The 15,946-nt window shown below is 46.2% G+C and overlaps 1 protein-coding gene across 6 annotated transcripts in view; it reads left to right on the forward strand.

Annotated features, from left to right (window-relative positions):
• Positions 1–477: 477 nt before the first annotated feature.
• The window catches only part of spag17 (sperm associated antigen 17), a 564,758-nt gene continuing 549,289 nt past the window's right edge, over positions 478–15,946 (forward strand). For 4 of the 6 annotated variants that reach the window (XM_070893521.1, XM_070893526.1, XM_070893524.1 and 1 more), the window contains exon 1: positions 478–545. The gene's annotated coding sequence lies outside the window, so the exon portion shown is untranslated. Of the gene's footprint in view, positions 546–1,122; positions 1,211–15,946 lie in introns of those variants that run through there. The other 2 variants (XM_070893523.1, XM_070893522.1) reach the window with 2 other exon arrangements.

The following is a 15,946-nucleotide window of genomic DNA, read 5'->3' on the forward strand; positions in this document are numbered from 1 at the left end:
TCCAACTTGCTACTTTCCCTTGGATCTACTTTTCTGACCAGTCTGCCATGTGGGGCCTTATCAAAAACTTTGCTAAAATCCTTGTAGACTACATCAAACACACTATCCTTATCGACCCTCTTTGTTACCTCCTCAAAAAATTCAATTAAGTTAGTCAGAAACGACCTTCTGTTAACAAATTCATACTGATCAACATCATAAGAGGAACACATATGTATTGGGCATATTTTAAGTTAATTGCTTATGGAAGCCAGAAACATAGGCACAGAACTTACGATGCTTGCAGAACAGAAGAAGCATTAGGAGCAAAAGCCCTCGGACAGCGTGTAGTGCATGAATATCACCACTGGGTGGCGCAGTTGGAAACAGGAACAGCGGGCGCCCGCCAGGCATTGCTGTAGCAGGAGGACTTGGGAACCCGACCATCTTTACGCTGACGTGTCGTCTCGTTGGCGCTCAGGGTTGCTAGGGCCGTTGCCAAGGTAACCGACACAGCCAAACTGCGAGGTTGGAGAGAAGCCGAGACCGGTAGGGTGGAGAGCGGGGTAAGGGAGAGCCGGGGGCCTAGCCCGGCGGCGTGTTGCCCTGCGAGCGGTCAGCTCTCTGGGGTCTTGTGCGGAGTCGGGCGGTCTGACTAAGTCAGTGGGTTCCATTAAACACTGGGCGAAGCGAGCCGCGCACCCGGCCCCGCTCACTGCCGCTGTTCTACCCAACTTCGGCATTGGCAAAAGTGGCATTTTGGTTCTGGCTGCTCTCATCAAGGACGGAAAGCCACGGCCGGTTCTATAAAGAGGACCCGAGGAATTCCTGTTACGAAAGGGGCTACAGGGGCTATTCGCTCCCGATTCAGTGTGGGGCAAACCCTGACTGAATCTCCTGGGGAGGATAGGCTGCCAGGGGTAATGGCCTTGTTCTGCCCAAAACATCCCTATGTTACATTGAATGCTCAGCAGTCTTTGTTTAAACAAGTAATATTATTTGCTTTTGTTGTCTTCAGTTATTTGTGTGGAGGAAGCTATATCGACGAGTTCATATTGTTGGTGTTGCGATCAGTTTGAGATTGGTGTCGTTGATAGTTCACTGTGTAATTATGGATTCCTTGTTTTGCAAAATGAAGAGTTGGCGAGCCTCAGGAAGGATAACAGAGGGGCACGAATGAGAGGCAACAAGTCACAGAGAAAAGGAACAACCTGAGAAAAAGGACTCAATGGTGGGGGAAAAGTTACATTTGAGCAAATGGGTCAATGGGAGGGGTATGAGCTGGGTTGACTGGGAGAGTAAGTTTGTGTCATTTATGTACATTCTGTTTGTAGCCACCAGATGGCATCATTGTTGGAAACCACTGAGCAGCATGCACATGGTGTTGCTCAGGTATAAAAGGCCAGCCATTTTGAGAGTCAGGCACTTTGGGCCTAAATAAAGCAGAACCAAGATTGTACCTTGCTTAGTTAAACAGTACTCAGTTTGAACCTTTTATTACATACATAACATTTGGAGATGAGAATACAAGAACCTTTGTTTGCAAAATGAGCACGATTGGATTTTTAGAGTGATTCTTGGAGGGAGAAGATTGGGAAGACTTTGTGAGCCATTTGAATCAGTACTTCGTGGCCAACAAAATGAAGGGGGTCGACAATGCAGATCGGCACGGGCCGTGTTCCTCACTGTATGCGGTTCAAAGATCTACGGTCTGATAAAGAATCTACTCATGCCGAGTGATCCAACAGAGAAAAAGTACGAGGAGTTGTGTACATTGGTACGGGAGCACCTCAAGCCAGATGACGGCATCATCATCTTGAGATACAGGTTTTATACACACGTTCGATCGGAGAGCCAGAGCGTGGCGGAATTCATTGCCGACCTGAAACGTCTAGCGGCACCGTGCAAGTTCGGGCCGATGTTGGCAGACATGCTGCGGGACTTCTTTGTTATCGGTATCAACCACGAGGTGATCTTGCGCAAACTTCTGGCGTGGAGGAGTTGGATTTAAAAAGGCCCATCCAGATCGCTCAATCATGTATGACGACAGATAGGAGTCTAAAGCAAAGAGCAGTGACGAACCGAACCTCGGCAAGTACTGTAAATACGATTGATTCGGCAGAGCGGCACATGGCAGGGCCTATCCGGCTGCATTCGCGAAACCTGTGGCTGCCCAAAGTCCGCCAGTGGGAATGTATCCGACTTCTCCGTGTTGGTGTTGTGGGGGAAATCATCAGCACCGACAGTGCCGATTTAAGCAATTTAGTTGCAAAGGCTATCTGAGAGTGGGGCATTTCCAGCGCAAGTGTCCGCAGATGAGCAAGTGTGCTGAGACACACCTGAGAAGGATGAAAGTCAGACTAGCGCGGATCCGGATACGCAACCTGAGATGCCAGAGGAGGAAGTGTACTCCTTCATAACCAAGAGTAAACCAATTTTGATTGATGCGAAGTTTAACGGGATACCGGTATCGATGGAACTGGACATGGGGGCGAGTCAATCGATCACGAACGAGAGGGCATTTTATAAGCCGTGGGATGCTAAGACTGTGAGGATCAGGCTGAGCCCTGTTAACGACAAGCTGTGCACGTACACCAAAGAACTGATAAAGGTGATTGGCAGTGCGCAAATGAATGTGTCATATAACGGTGCGGTTCACGAGTTACCGCTGTGGATTGTTCCAGGCAATGGCCCAATGCTGCTCGGCAGAAGCTGGTTGGAGAAAATCAGATGCGACTGGAACGACATAAAGGTGTTGTCATCGGAGAAAGATACATGTGCCTAAGTATTGAGCAAGTTCCCCTCGTTGTTCGAACCGGGTATCGGCAACTTCACTGGAGTCAAGGTGCAGATCCACTTGACGTCGGCCTGTATGACACAGGAGTTGGTCGAGACGTCGAAGAGACTTGCGTGCATTAACACGCACAATGAACTCTTTATTTGCCACAGGTGCTCTTTCAGAATTCGCTCGGCTGCAGCAATATTCCAGAGGAATATGGAAAGTCTACTGAAGTCTGTTCCCAGAACCATTGTGTTCCAAGATGACATCCTGATCACCGGTCGTGATTCCAAGGAACATCTGAACAACCTGGAAGAGGTTCTACTGCGTTTGGATAGAGTGGAACTCAGACTGAAACACTTGAAGTGCATCTTCATGGCACCGGAGGTCGAATTCCTCGGGAGGAAAATCACCGCTGATGGCATCAGACCTACTGACGTGAAAACCAAGGCCATCAAGAATGCATCCAAGCCGCAGAATGTGATGGAGCTGCGTTCGTTCCGGGGTCTACTCAACTACTTGACGCATCGTCATGGAATTGGTTGCGTACTCCAACAAGCCAATGAATCCGGGAAACTTCAACCTGTTGCCTATGCATCCAAAAGTTAGTCTAAAGCGGAAAGAGCCTACAGCATGGTAGAAAAAGAAGCTTTAGCGTGTGCATACGGTGTTAAAAAGATGCATCGATACCTGTTTGGTCTGAGGTTCAAATTAGAGACTGATTATCAGCCGCTCATTTCATTGTTTTCCGAGAGCAAAGGTATCAATACCAATGCTTCATCCCACATCCAAAAGGTGGGCGCTGACATTATCTGCCGATGATTATATCATTCGCCACAGACCTGGCACAGAATTGTGCCGATGCTTTGAGCTGGTTGCCGTTGCCCACACCGGAGGTGGAAACGCCACAACCGGCGGATCTAATGTTAATCATGGATGCTTTTGAAAGTGAAGGAACCCTGTCACGGCTCAACAAGTTAAGATCTGGACCAGCCAGGACCCGATTTTATCGGTGGTAAAGGGTTGCATCCTCAAAGGGGGATTGGTCTGCTATACCTAAGCAAATGTGCGAGGAGGCCAAACCGTACATTTGTCGCAAGGACGAACTGTCTATTCAAGCAGATTGCAATCACGTTGTAATGCCTAAGAAAGGGAGAGAGAAGTTCGTGCGTGAGTTACACAGCACACATCCGGGTATAATTATGATGAAGGCCATCGCCAGGTCCCATTTATGGTGGCCAGGAATTGATCTGAGCTGGAAGCATGTGTGCATCAGTGCAACACTTGCATGCAGCTCAGCAAAGCACCAGCGGAATCGCCGCTGAGTCTGTGGCCGTGGCTGTTATGTCTCAAATAATGTGACTGAGTACTGTAGACTTGAGTAAGTATGATCTTAGTCTCTTTGTTCTGACTCCAGAGTGCTGGCACAGCATGGGAGGCCTGCTTATACACAGTGCTCCCAAGGGATGCTGGGATCCCTTGGGGCTCCAACAGATGCACCCTCTGGTGGCGGTAGAATGCTGGTTACAAGGTGTTGCATACATAACATCACTCCCGCCGCGCCCCCCCCCCCCCCAAAAGTCAATAGTACATTTATTTACAGGGTGAGACGATCTGGGGCTTTCCACTCCCTAGTCGATCGTCTCGGTACAAACACAGGTGCAGGTGAGTTGGTTGGGCCTTCGCTGGGCTGCTGCGCAGCTGGCCTCGCTGGGCTGCTGGGGATGGTGAGTTCAGCTTCGTGGTCAACCGTGATGTCGGTTGCCACTTGTATGTGTATCGGAGGGTCGAAGTTAGTGGTGTCCTCATCAGGTTGCTCGTGGCTGTCTGTGAATCGCAGTTTGGTTTGGTCCAAATGCTTTCTGTAAGTTAGTCCATTTGCACATTTGACTTCAAACACCCGACTCCCTCCTTTGGCTACGACAGTGCCAGCAAGCCATTTGGGACCATGTCCATAGTTGAGTACAAATACAGGGTTATTGACTTCAATATCACATGATAAATTTGTGCGATCATGGTACATGCTTTGTTGATGCCGCCTGCCCTTAACATGATCATGGAGATCAGAGTGGACGAGAAAGAGCCTTGTTTTGAGTGCCCTTTTCATGAGCAGTTCGGCAGGCGGAACCCCGGTGAGCGAGTGGGGTCTTGTGCGATAGCTGAGCAGGACTCGGGACAGACGGGTCTGCAGGGAGCCCATCCGACATGCGTTTCAAGCTTTGCTTGATGGTTTGGATTGCCTGTTCTGTCTGGCCGTTAGATGCGGGCTTGAACGGGGCAGACATGATATGCTTGATCCTATTGCGGGTCATGAATTCCTTGAATTCAGCGCTGGTGAAGCACGGCCCATTGTCGCTGACAAGGATATCAGGCAGGCCGTGCATGGCAAACATGGCTCGTAGGTGGCAGTGGATGTACTTACAGACATTATTACACACTCAATCCATTTTGAATAAGCATCCACAACAACCAAAAACATTTTGTCTAGAATCGGGCTAACGAAGTCAACGTGGATTCTAGACCACTGTTTGGAGGGCCATGACCCCAAATTTAGCGGTGCCTCCCTGGGTAGATTGCTCAGTTGAGAGCAAATGTTGCATTGGCGCATACAAGATTCCAAATCTGAGTCGATGCTGGGCCACCACACATGGGATCTGGCTATAGCTTTCATCAATACTATGCCTGGGTGGGCACTGTGTAGGTCACGTATGAACGTTTCCCTGCCTTTCTGAGGCAAAACCACGCGATTACCCCACAAAAGACAGTCCGCCTGTATTTTGTCTTTGCGCCGCTGGAACGGCTTGATCTCTTCATGCATCTCCGCTGTGACGCTGGACCAGCTCCCATGGAGGACACAGTTTTTTTTACAAGGGACAGTAAAGGATCCTGGCTGGTCCAGGTCCTGATCTGGCGGGCCGTAACGGGTGACTTTTTGTTTTCCAATGCATCCATCACCAAGAGCAAGTCTGCAGGCTGTGCCATTTCCACGCCAGTGGTGGGCAATGGTTGCCGATTGAGAGCATCAATGCAGTTCTCTGTGCCTGGCTTGTGGCGAATTACATAGTTATATGCAGACAGGGTGAGTGCCCATCTTTAATATCTTTGCTCTCTGACAATAATGATATGAGCAGCTTATGGTCAGTTTCTAACTCGAACTTAAGCCCAAACAGATACTGGTGCATTTTTTTCACTTCGTAAATACATGCCAGAGCTTCTTTTTCAATCATGCTGTAGGCTCTTTCGGCCTTGGACAAACTCCTGGATGCATAAGCAACCAGTTGCCATGTTCCGACTTGTTTACTTATTGTAACACACACCCGACCCCGTACGAAGACTCATTGCAAGCTAGCACTAAACGTTTACATGGATCATACCGAACAAGCAGTTTGTTGGAACATAACAGATTTCTGGCTTTCTCAAAAGCAGTTTCTTGTGATTTCACCCATACCTAGTCATCTCCCTTGCGTAGCAACACATATAGAGGTTCTAGCAAGGTGCTTAACCCGGGTAGGAAATGACCAAATTGAGGAGTCCCAGGAACGACCGCAGCTCCATCACGTTCTGTGGTCTCGGTGCATTCTTGATGGCCTCCGTCTTGGCGTCGGTGGATCTGATGCTGTCTGCTGCGATTCTTCTCCCTAAGCACTCGATCTCTGGCGCCACGAAATCACACTTCGAGCATTTCAACCCGAGTCCCACACTATCTAGCCGACTTAGAACCTCTTCCAGGTTCTGCAAGTGTTCGATGGTGTCCCGACCTGTGATCAATATGTAGTCCCGGAAAACCACGGTGCGCGGAACCGACTTGAGCAGACTCTCCATGTTCCTTTGGAAAAATAGCCACGGCCGATCGAATCCCAAACGGGCATCTATTGTAGATGAACAGACCTTTGTGCGTGTTGATGCAGGTGAGGCCTTTAGAAGATTCCGCCAGCTCCTTCGCCATGTAGGCCGAGGTCAGATCCAACTTGGTGAATGTCTTCCCTCCTGCCGGCGTCGCAAATAGGTCGTCTGTCTTGGGTAGCGAGTACTGGTCCTGCAGCGAAAAACGATTAATCGTTACTTTATAGTCCCCACAAATTCTGACCGTGCCATTGCCCTTGAGAACCGGAACAATTGGACTGGCCCACTCGTTGAACTCAACCGGTGCGATGATGCCCTCTCCTTGCAGCCTGCCCAGCTCGATCTCCACTTTCTCTCGCATCATGTATGGCACCGCACGTGCCTTGTGGTGGATGGGTTGTGTACCGGGAACCAAGTGGATTTGCACCTTCGCCCCAGAGAAATTTCCGATGCCTGGCTCAAACAGGATGGGAACTTGCTCAAAACCTGGGCACACGAGGCGTCGTCGATGGACGAAAGCGCTCAGATGTCGTCCCAGTTCCAGCTGATTTTTCCCAGCCAGCTTTTGCCGAACAGTGTGGGGCCATCTCCTGGTACAATCCATAGTGGTAGTTTGTGCACCGCTCCATCATAGGAGACTTTTACTGCTGCACTGCCAATTACAGGGATCAGCTCTTTAGTGTACGTTCTCAGCTTGGTATGAATAGGGCTCAGCTTGGGCCTTTGCGCCTTGTTGCACCACAGCCTCTTGAAGGCCTTTTTGCTCATGATAGACTGACTCACACCTGTGTCCAATTCCATGGATACTGGAATTCCGTTCAGTTCGACTTTTAACATGATCGGTGGACATTTCGTGGTGAAGGTGTGTACCCCGTACACTTCTGCCTCCTCGGTTCGAGTCTCCAGTTCAGTTTGATCCGCCATGGATCGGTCTTCCTCTGTAATGTGGTGGTTTGCAGGGTTTGCAGCTTGTCTGTACATTCGCTGGAGGTGCCCCATTGTTCCACAGCCTTTGCACGCATAGTGTTTGAAGTGACATTGATGGGCTCGATGATCACCTCCGCAGCACCATCAAGTTGATGGCGGACTCTGAGTCATCTGAGGTCATGCAGCTGCCGGCGTGTACGTTCTGCCATATGCATTCCTGCGTGAAAATGACGTTACTTTGTGTACAACACTTGCCGACGTATCTTTATGCTGCAAAATTTGTTTGGTGTTATCGCTGGTGGACATAAATGCCTGGGCTATCGTTATGGCTTTGCTCAGGTTTGGTGATTCAACAGTCAATAGTTTGTGAAGGATAACCACATGGCCAATGCCAAGCACAAAAAAGTCTCTTGGCATTTGCTCCAGGAATCCACCGACTTCGCATTGTCCTGCAAGGCGCCATAGTTCGGTGACATAGCTTCCTGGCCTTCAAACCATTGACATGTATAAAATCGATACTTTGCCATCAGAATGCTCTCCTTCGGATTTAGGTGCTCCCGGACCAGTGTACACAGTTCTTCATACGATTTGGTTGTTGGTTTCAACGGAGCAAGAGGATTCTTCATGAGGCTATAGGTTGTTGCCCCGCAGACGGTGAGGAGGATCGTCCTTCATTTGGCAGCGTTCTCATTCCCTACCAGCTCATTGGCCACAAAGTATTGAACGAGTCGCTCCACGAAGTCTTCCCAATTGTCACCTTCTGAGAATTTCACCAAGATACCAACAGTTCTCTGCATTTTCGCATGATGGTTCGTTATCTATTACTTGTTGCCAATTGTTGTGCCTCAAATAAAGCAATGTGACTGAGTACTGTACACTTGAGTAAGTGTGACCTTAGTCTCTTTACTCTGACTCCAGAGTGCTGGCACAGCATGGGAGGCCTGCTTATATGTAGTGCTCCCAAGGGATGCTGGGATCCCTTGGGACTCTAACAGATGCGCCCTCTGGTGGTGGTAGAGTACTAGTTACAAGATGTTGCATACATAACAGTAGCCATCCAAACCTTGGTCCAGGATCCATGTAGATTTTGCAGGTCGCTTCCTGGGCAAGATGTTTTTGGTGGTCGACGCTTATTCGAAGTGGATAGAATGCATAATCTTGTCATCCACCACATCCACGGCAACCATAGAGAATCTCAATGTCATGTTCACGACACATGGTCTGCCTGACATAGTGGTGAGCGACAATGGGTCGTGCTTCACCAGTCAGGAGTTTCAGGAGTTTATGAAACTTAATGGCATAAAACATCAAAGGTCAGCACTGTTCAAGCCTGCATCCAACGGGCAAGCTGAACATGCAGTACAAATTAATCAAGCACAGCATGAGGAGAGTAACCCCAAGGTCACTGCAGACCCGCTTGTCCTGCATCCTGCTGAGTTACAGGACCAAGACCCCACACACTCCCAGGGGTCTCGCCTGCTGAACTCATGATGAAAAGATGTCTTAAGACCAAGCTATCTCTGGTACACCCGGATTTAAATAACCATGTTGAATACAGAAGACAAAGTCAACAAGGATACCACAATCACGCAACTGTGTCATGTGAGATTTCTGTTAATTCTGTATTTTGTTTTGAACTGTGGTCAGGGTCCCAAATGGATCGCTCATACCGTCATGGCCAAGGCGGGCAACAGAGTATTCGTTATCAAGCTCAAGAATGGGCAAACTTGCAGGAAACACATGGATCAGACAAAGCTGAGGCACACAGACGAGCTAGAGCAGTCAGACGAAGAAACCATGGACGACCAACCAACCTACCAGCAGTCTTCAGAGGACTCCAGGGTCAGCAGTGAACCTGGAATTTCCATCGTGGACCAGTTCAATAAAAATGGACTTGCAATTTCTGACATGGTCACTGCCACCCCCAACAAGTCAGTCATCCAGCCATTAGCCACAACAGACCCCGCACACTCACCTAAGGCTGAAATCGAACTGAGACAGTCAACCCGGGAGCGCAAAGCACCGGACCATCTCAACCTGTGAAAGACTGTGATAAGATCTCAGAGGGGGGGTATTGTCATGTATGTACATTCTGTTTGTAGCCATCAGATGGCGTCATTGTTGGAGGCCACTGAGCAGCATGCACATGGTGCTGCTCAGGTATAAAAGGCCAGCCATTTTGAAAGTCAGGCACTTTGGGCCTAAATAAACCAGAGCCAAGGTTGTACCTTGCTTAGTTAAACAGTACTCAGCTTGAATCTTTATTGCATGCAGAACAGTTTGCAAAGTGGTTTCAGTGGTGGTACATATGACTTTAACTCACATTGGTAATCTTCACACTGTGAAGCAAAATGTGCTTGCAATTCCTAACAGTTTTTCACACAAATGAATTAACTTGAGTAAGACATTGTCAGTGAAGACATTCCAACTACTCTTTTTGGGTTTGTATATTAACATGTTCAGGAGCAGGTCAGTCAATGTTGACAATTGAAGTGCAGAAACTTTAGAAAGGGTCATATTTGTTGACATGGTTAAGTTGCTTTATCATTGTCCGTGTGGTTGTGTAACCTTGTACATCTTTGTTATCCCAGCCAGTAAATTCTTAAAGTTGACCTTTCCCTACAGACAATGGGGTTGAAATTGGTTACGGCTATTTTTGAGGCGGTGTCAGCGCCTGAGTGCTGATTTTAGCACCGGGCGTTAGGTGCAGCCTTACATTGCTAAATTCAGTTTTAACTCCCAAAGATGAGAGAGCAGTGATTTTATAAAGTGGCGTTGCATACTCATCCTCAGTGCCAACGGGGCAGAAGCTCAGGAGGCCGACTCAGTTTCGCAACGGGAGGCTGCCGCTATGCTAGGAAAAAAACAAGAAGAAAAAAAATAACAAAACTTCTCCGATCTACGCACACACTTTCCCGTTCTGAAAACTAATGAAAACATGCAGAAATAAATAAAGAGAAAAACTTACATTCCTTTCTGGGAGATTCCGCCTGAGAGCCGCACTTTAACCACTACTTTTTTCAGGCCTGCCGGTTCGGCAGTCGTACAAATCAAATATTGCGACAGAGGCGTCAAAGAAGTGTTGTATGCTGGATGATGTCACCATGCGGGTGGCATTAGCCAGCACAACATTGCCTCTTGGCGCTTCTGCCAAAGAGTCTACTCAATTTCAGCCGGGACGTGGATGCCACTTAACAACGATGCTCATTTGCCGCCTACCGCCAGCGGTAACGGGTGGTGTCCACAACCTAATTTCGACCCCAATGTTTCTTAACTGTCACCTTCCTGGACAGTGAGAATATCGGGCACAAAAAAATAAAATAGTCTAACTAACTAGTTATATGAGAATCACTGGGTTAGTGAAAACAGTTGAATATATAAATATGAAAACAATTACTTACTGTAAGTTAATACTAAATAGAGCTGCAGTATGTAAATCATTAAATCATAAGTATTAAATAATTGAACTACCATGGAGGAAATGAATATAGCATTACTGTGTAAATGTGATGTACCAACGTATATTGTCACAATGTGAAAGCACATGCACTCAGTTTATCCTGCAGTGAGTTGTAAGGTCAATGAGACAAAGAACCAAACGGAAGTCAGACACTTGTTTAGCGAGAGGACGATTCATAGATGATTGATCCTGTGCTAGTCTTGCACACCAATTAGCTACTGTACAGGGTGACAGTGCCAAAGACTTAAAAGGAGTTCACCTATCCACTCTCTTGACTAAAGAATGAGGCATTGAGCCTAAAATAAAAAGCATAATTTAAAAAAGGAAGGCAGTAAAGATTCTTCTGACCGTAATGACAATCGTGGAAAATAATTCTACCAGTAATGCATATAGAAATGGTTAAGCACAAGAATGGGCCGATGTGCAGGAAACACATTGATCAAATCAAGCTAAGACACACTGACGAACCGTAACAGTTGGAAGAAGCGAGCTTAGACGACCAACCAACTCACGTCCAGCCATCAGAAGAAACCACTGTGGTCAACACCCGGCCCCAAGCCGGAAAGCACTGGGATTGCACTGAGACGGTCAACCAGGGAGCGAAGGGCTCCGGACCGTCTGAACTTATAATATGGACTTGTGCCAAGAACAGGGGGGGAGGGGGGAAATGATGTAATGTATGTACATAAGGTCTGCCCACCAACAGGGGGCACTACTGTCGGAGGTCCTAGGATCATAGGTACATTCGTGCTGGGCCCGGTGTATAACCTGAATTTCTGGAAGCCATTAAAGACTGACCGGGTTACACCTGGTCACTGGCTCACAGTACGGAGTTCATTGTATAATTTCATACACCACAACCCACATTGTTCGCATGCCCGACACAAGACTCCCAGAGCAAGCGCTCTACTCGGAACTCCTACACGGCAAGCGATCCCCTGGCAGGCAGAGGAAATGTTTCAAGGACACCCTCAAAGCCGCCTTGATAAAGTGCAACATCCCCACCGACACCTGGGAATCCCTAGCTAAAGACTGCCCTAAGTGGAGGAAGAGCATCTGGGAGGGCGCTGAGCATCTCGAGTCTCGTCGCTGAGAGCATGCAGAAAACAAGCGCAGGCAGCGGAAGGAGCGTGTGGCAAACCAGACTCCCCATCCACCCCCTTCAATGACTGTCTGCCCCACCTGTGACAGAGACTGTAATTCCTGTATTGGACTGTTCAGTCACCTGAGAACTCACTTTGAGAGTGGAAGCAAACCATCCTCGATTTCGAGGGACTGCCTATGATGATGATGACTGAGGACTTTTAGAAAACAACACTTTCATGAGTAATGCGAGTACATTAAAGTTGCTTTGGAAATGTCATTGCAAACTGCTACTTTACCCCATCCACCATTCACTATATTTTAATCAGTGAGTTTACAACACCACCTAGTGGCAGAGTTCATTAACTCTTGGATCACGTTATTCAACAGTAGAACAAGAGAAATTAACATTTTCAGGTTCATTTCACAAAAAACTTTCAGCATCAGGTCTTTTTTTTTTAAGTTAGTAAACATAACTTTTCTTTCATTCACTTCTGCTTGCTTTACAAAATACTTTTGTTTAATTGGTGGCATTTTTGTTGAATCCATAGCTGGCGGGAGTTAGCCAACTGTTCGGAGCTGAATTAAGATGAGAATAAATGCAGTCCTAAACCCACTGCTGTTCTCTCGTGTTGTTGGGCTCAACAACCCCCTGAACTGAGAACCAACCCTTCCAGTGCTCACTGCTTAAACAGAAATACTCACTGAATCAAATAACTGGACTGAAAAGAATGTAAATCATAATTCTTTTTAATTGTTTTTATTGTGAAAAGGGTTCTGATGGTTCGAATATATTTTTAAACTGTAAATTTAAACGTGAGTTTTAAATATTTTTTCAACAGAATAACAATTATTTCTGTAGACTGATTTCTATGCCGTTTCTTTTGAAGTAAACTGAATTGTTTACACCAGTGCCCACCATCTGCCTGTAGGTGACACCTAGCATCATCATTTAAATGCTTTGTACCGCTTCATGTGTACCAGAATATGTTTGCAAACAAACTTATAGAATAACTGGAACATAGGATGTGATGAGCTGGGTGGATAAAGGGGAACCAGTGGATGTGGTGTATTTGGAATTCCAGAAGGCATTTGACAAGGTGCCACATAAAAGGTTACTGCACAAGATAAAAGTTCACGGGGTTGGGGGTAATATATTAGTATGGATAGACGATTGGCTAACTAATAGAGAACAGAGAGTCGGGATAAATGGTTCATTCTCTGGTTGGCAATCAGTAACTAGTGGGGTGCCGCAGGGAATTATGGGACCCCAACTATTTACAATCTATATTAACGACTTGGAAGACGGGACTGAGTGTAACATAGCCAAGTTGGCTGATGATATAAAGATGGGAGGAAAAGCAATGTGTGAGGAGGACACAGAAAATCTGCAAAAGGACATAGGCTAAGTGAGTGGGCAAAAATTTGGCAGATGGAGTATAATGTTGGAAAGTGTGAGGTCATGCACTTTGGCAGAAAAAAATCAAAGAGCAAGTTATTATTTAAATGGAGCAAGATTGCAAAGTGTTGCAGTACAGCTGGGGGTACTTGTGCATGAAACACAAAAGGACAGTATGCAGGTACAGCAAGTGATCAGGAAGGCCAGTGGAATATTGGCCTTTATTGCAAAGGGGATGGAGTATAAAAGCAGGGAAGTCTTGCTACAGTTATACAGGGTATTGGTGAGGCCACACCTGGAATACTGTGTGCAATTTTGGTTTCCATATTTATGAAAGGATATACTTGCTTTGGAGGCAGTTCAGAGAAGGTTCACAAGGCTGATTCCGGATTTGAGGATTTGACTTATGAGGAAAGGTTAAGTATGTTAGGCCTCGACTCATTGGAATTCAGAAAAATGAGAGGTGATCTTATTGAAACGTATAAGGTTATGAGGGGGCTTGACAAGGTGGATGCAGAGAAGATGTTTCCGTTGATAGGGGAGACTAGAACTAGAGGACATGATCTTAGAATAATGGGACGCCCATTTAAAACTGTGATGAGGAGAAATTTCTTCGCTGAGGGTTGTGGATCTGTGGAATATGCCTCAGAGAGCTGTGGAAGCTGGGACATTGAATAAATTTAAGACAGAAATAGACAGTTTCTTAAACGATAAGGGGTTATGGGGAGCGGGCGGGGAAATGGAGCTGAGTCCATGATTGGATCAGCCATGATCGTATTGAATGGCGGAGCAGGCTCGAGGGGTTGTATGACCTACTCCTGCTCCTATTTCTTCTGTTCTTATTTATAGTATCACTGTATGTATGCTCTGCAGTCTCCTGTTTTGCTTTACAACTCAATTCCTCATATCGCCACTGTGTATAGAAACAGTAGACGTTGTAATGTATTATCACTAATTCACTGAAATATTAGCCATAATTTTCTGTTCCACAATTTCCTTCATATTTTTGAAGATAATAGAAGATGTTCAAAAGTTGAATTGTGTCATCACCTTTATCTTTTTGTAGTTTGATACATTGTTGAGATGATTTGGACTGCAAATAGGGCAAAATAGATAATCCAGGAAGTAATACATTTATTAGAGAATCAACATAATCTGAGGGAGAAATAGAGCCTCGGAGAAATCAGGATTGTTTTTGCCATGATGATTTAATCATGATGAGTACCACACACAAGTAATAGAATGAGATAGAATCATAGAAATTTACAGCATGGTAGGAGGCTATTTCGGCCCATCGTGTCCGTGCTGGCCGCCAAAGCTATCCAGCCTAATCCCACTTTCCAGCTCTCGGTCCGTAGCCCTGTAAGTTACAGCACTTCAAGTGCACATCCAAGTACTTTTTAAATGTGGTGAGGGTTTCTGCCTCTAACACCCTTTCAAGCAGTGAGTTCCAGACCCCACCACTCTCTGGGTGAAGAAATTTTCCCTCAAATCCCCTATAAACCTCCTACCAATTATTTAAAAAAAGATTTATATCTTCCGGTCACAGATTTACACCATTACATTAGCTGTCAGTAAACCAAGAGCCACAGCTTTTCCAACAACTTGAAAGTCCCAATGATGCTCTTTAATTGGAGTAAATAGCTACAATTATTCAGATTACAGCAATAAACATGATAGATATAGATGGGAAATAATTGGTGATTTAAAATTTTTATTTACTGACAAAAAATATTAAATTTGGAATTAACTGTACCAACTTAGTAATTGTGTAACTGTTGCTGCAGGCTGGAGAGTGGACCGAGCTGTGATTTTAAATAGCATACAGGGTATAAAATAATTGATGGAGCATTCTCTAATAGTTACAAAGAATATTTCTGCATGGTTTATTCACCAGAATTATACCAGGGCTCACGGGAGGTAAATTATGACAATAGGTTGCATAAACTTGCCTTGTATTCCCTTGAGTGTAGAAGATTGAGGTGTGACCTGATTGATGTGTTAAAAGGAAATAATAGGGTAGAGACGTCGGCTGGAATTTCCATGCTGCCGTGCATGCAGGTTTGGAGGCGGATCAAGAGTAATAGTGGAAATAAATCAGAGCGGGTCGGGGACCCGCCTCCTCGCACCTTTAACGGGCGCATTTGTCAGTGTGGCAGCAACCCGAATGGCAGAGGCAACTGACCTAATTTAGCTCATTAATACCTTATTGTCAGACCGTGTTCATAACCAAATCTTTTGAATTTCACTGCATGATCACGGGAATCACGCAGCTAGGGAACCACGTCAGTCTATGGAGGTGGAAGTTCAGCAGCCATTGATCAAGGTCATTAATGCAGAGCATGGAAAGCACAATAAATACTGACACCTGACACCTACTTACTTTCCTAAGGGAAATGCTGTTGCTGAGTGCATTTTCAGCCCAGATTTAAGTGTCTACACTTTGCAAGTCTTTTGTGCAAATTTGGAAATCACT

This window comes from Pristiophorus japonicus, chromosome 11 (genome assembly GCF_044704955.1).
Source record: "Pristiophorus japonicus isolate sPriJap1 chromosome 11, sPriJap1.hap1, whole genome shotgun sequence".
Classification (NCBI taxonomy): Eukaryota; Metazoa; Chordata; class Chondrichthyes; family Pristiophoridae; genus Pristiophorus; species Pristiophorus japonicus.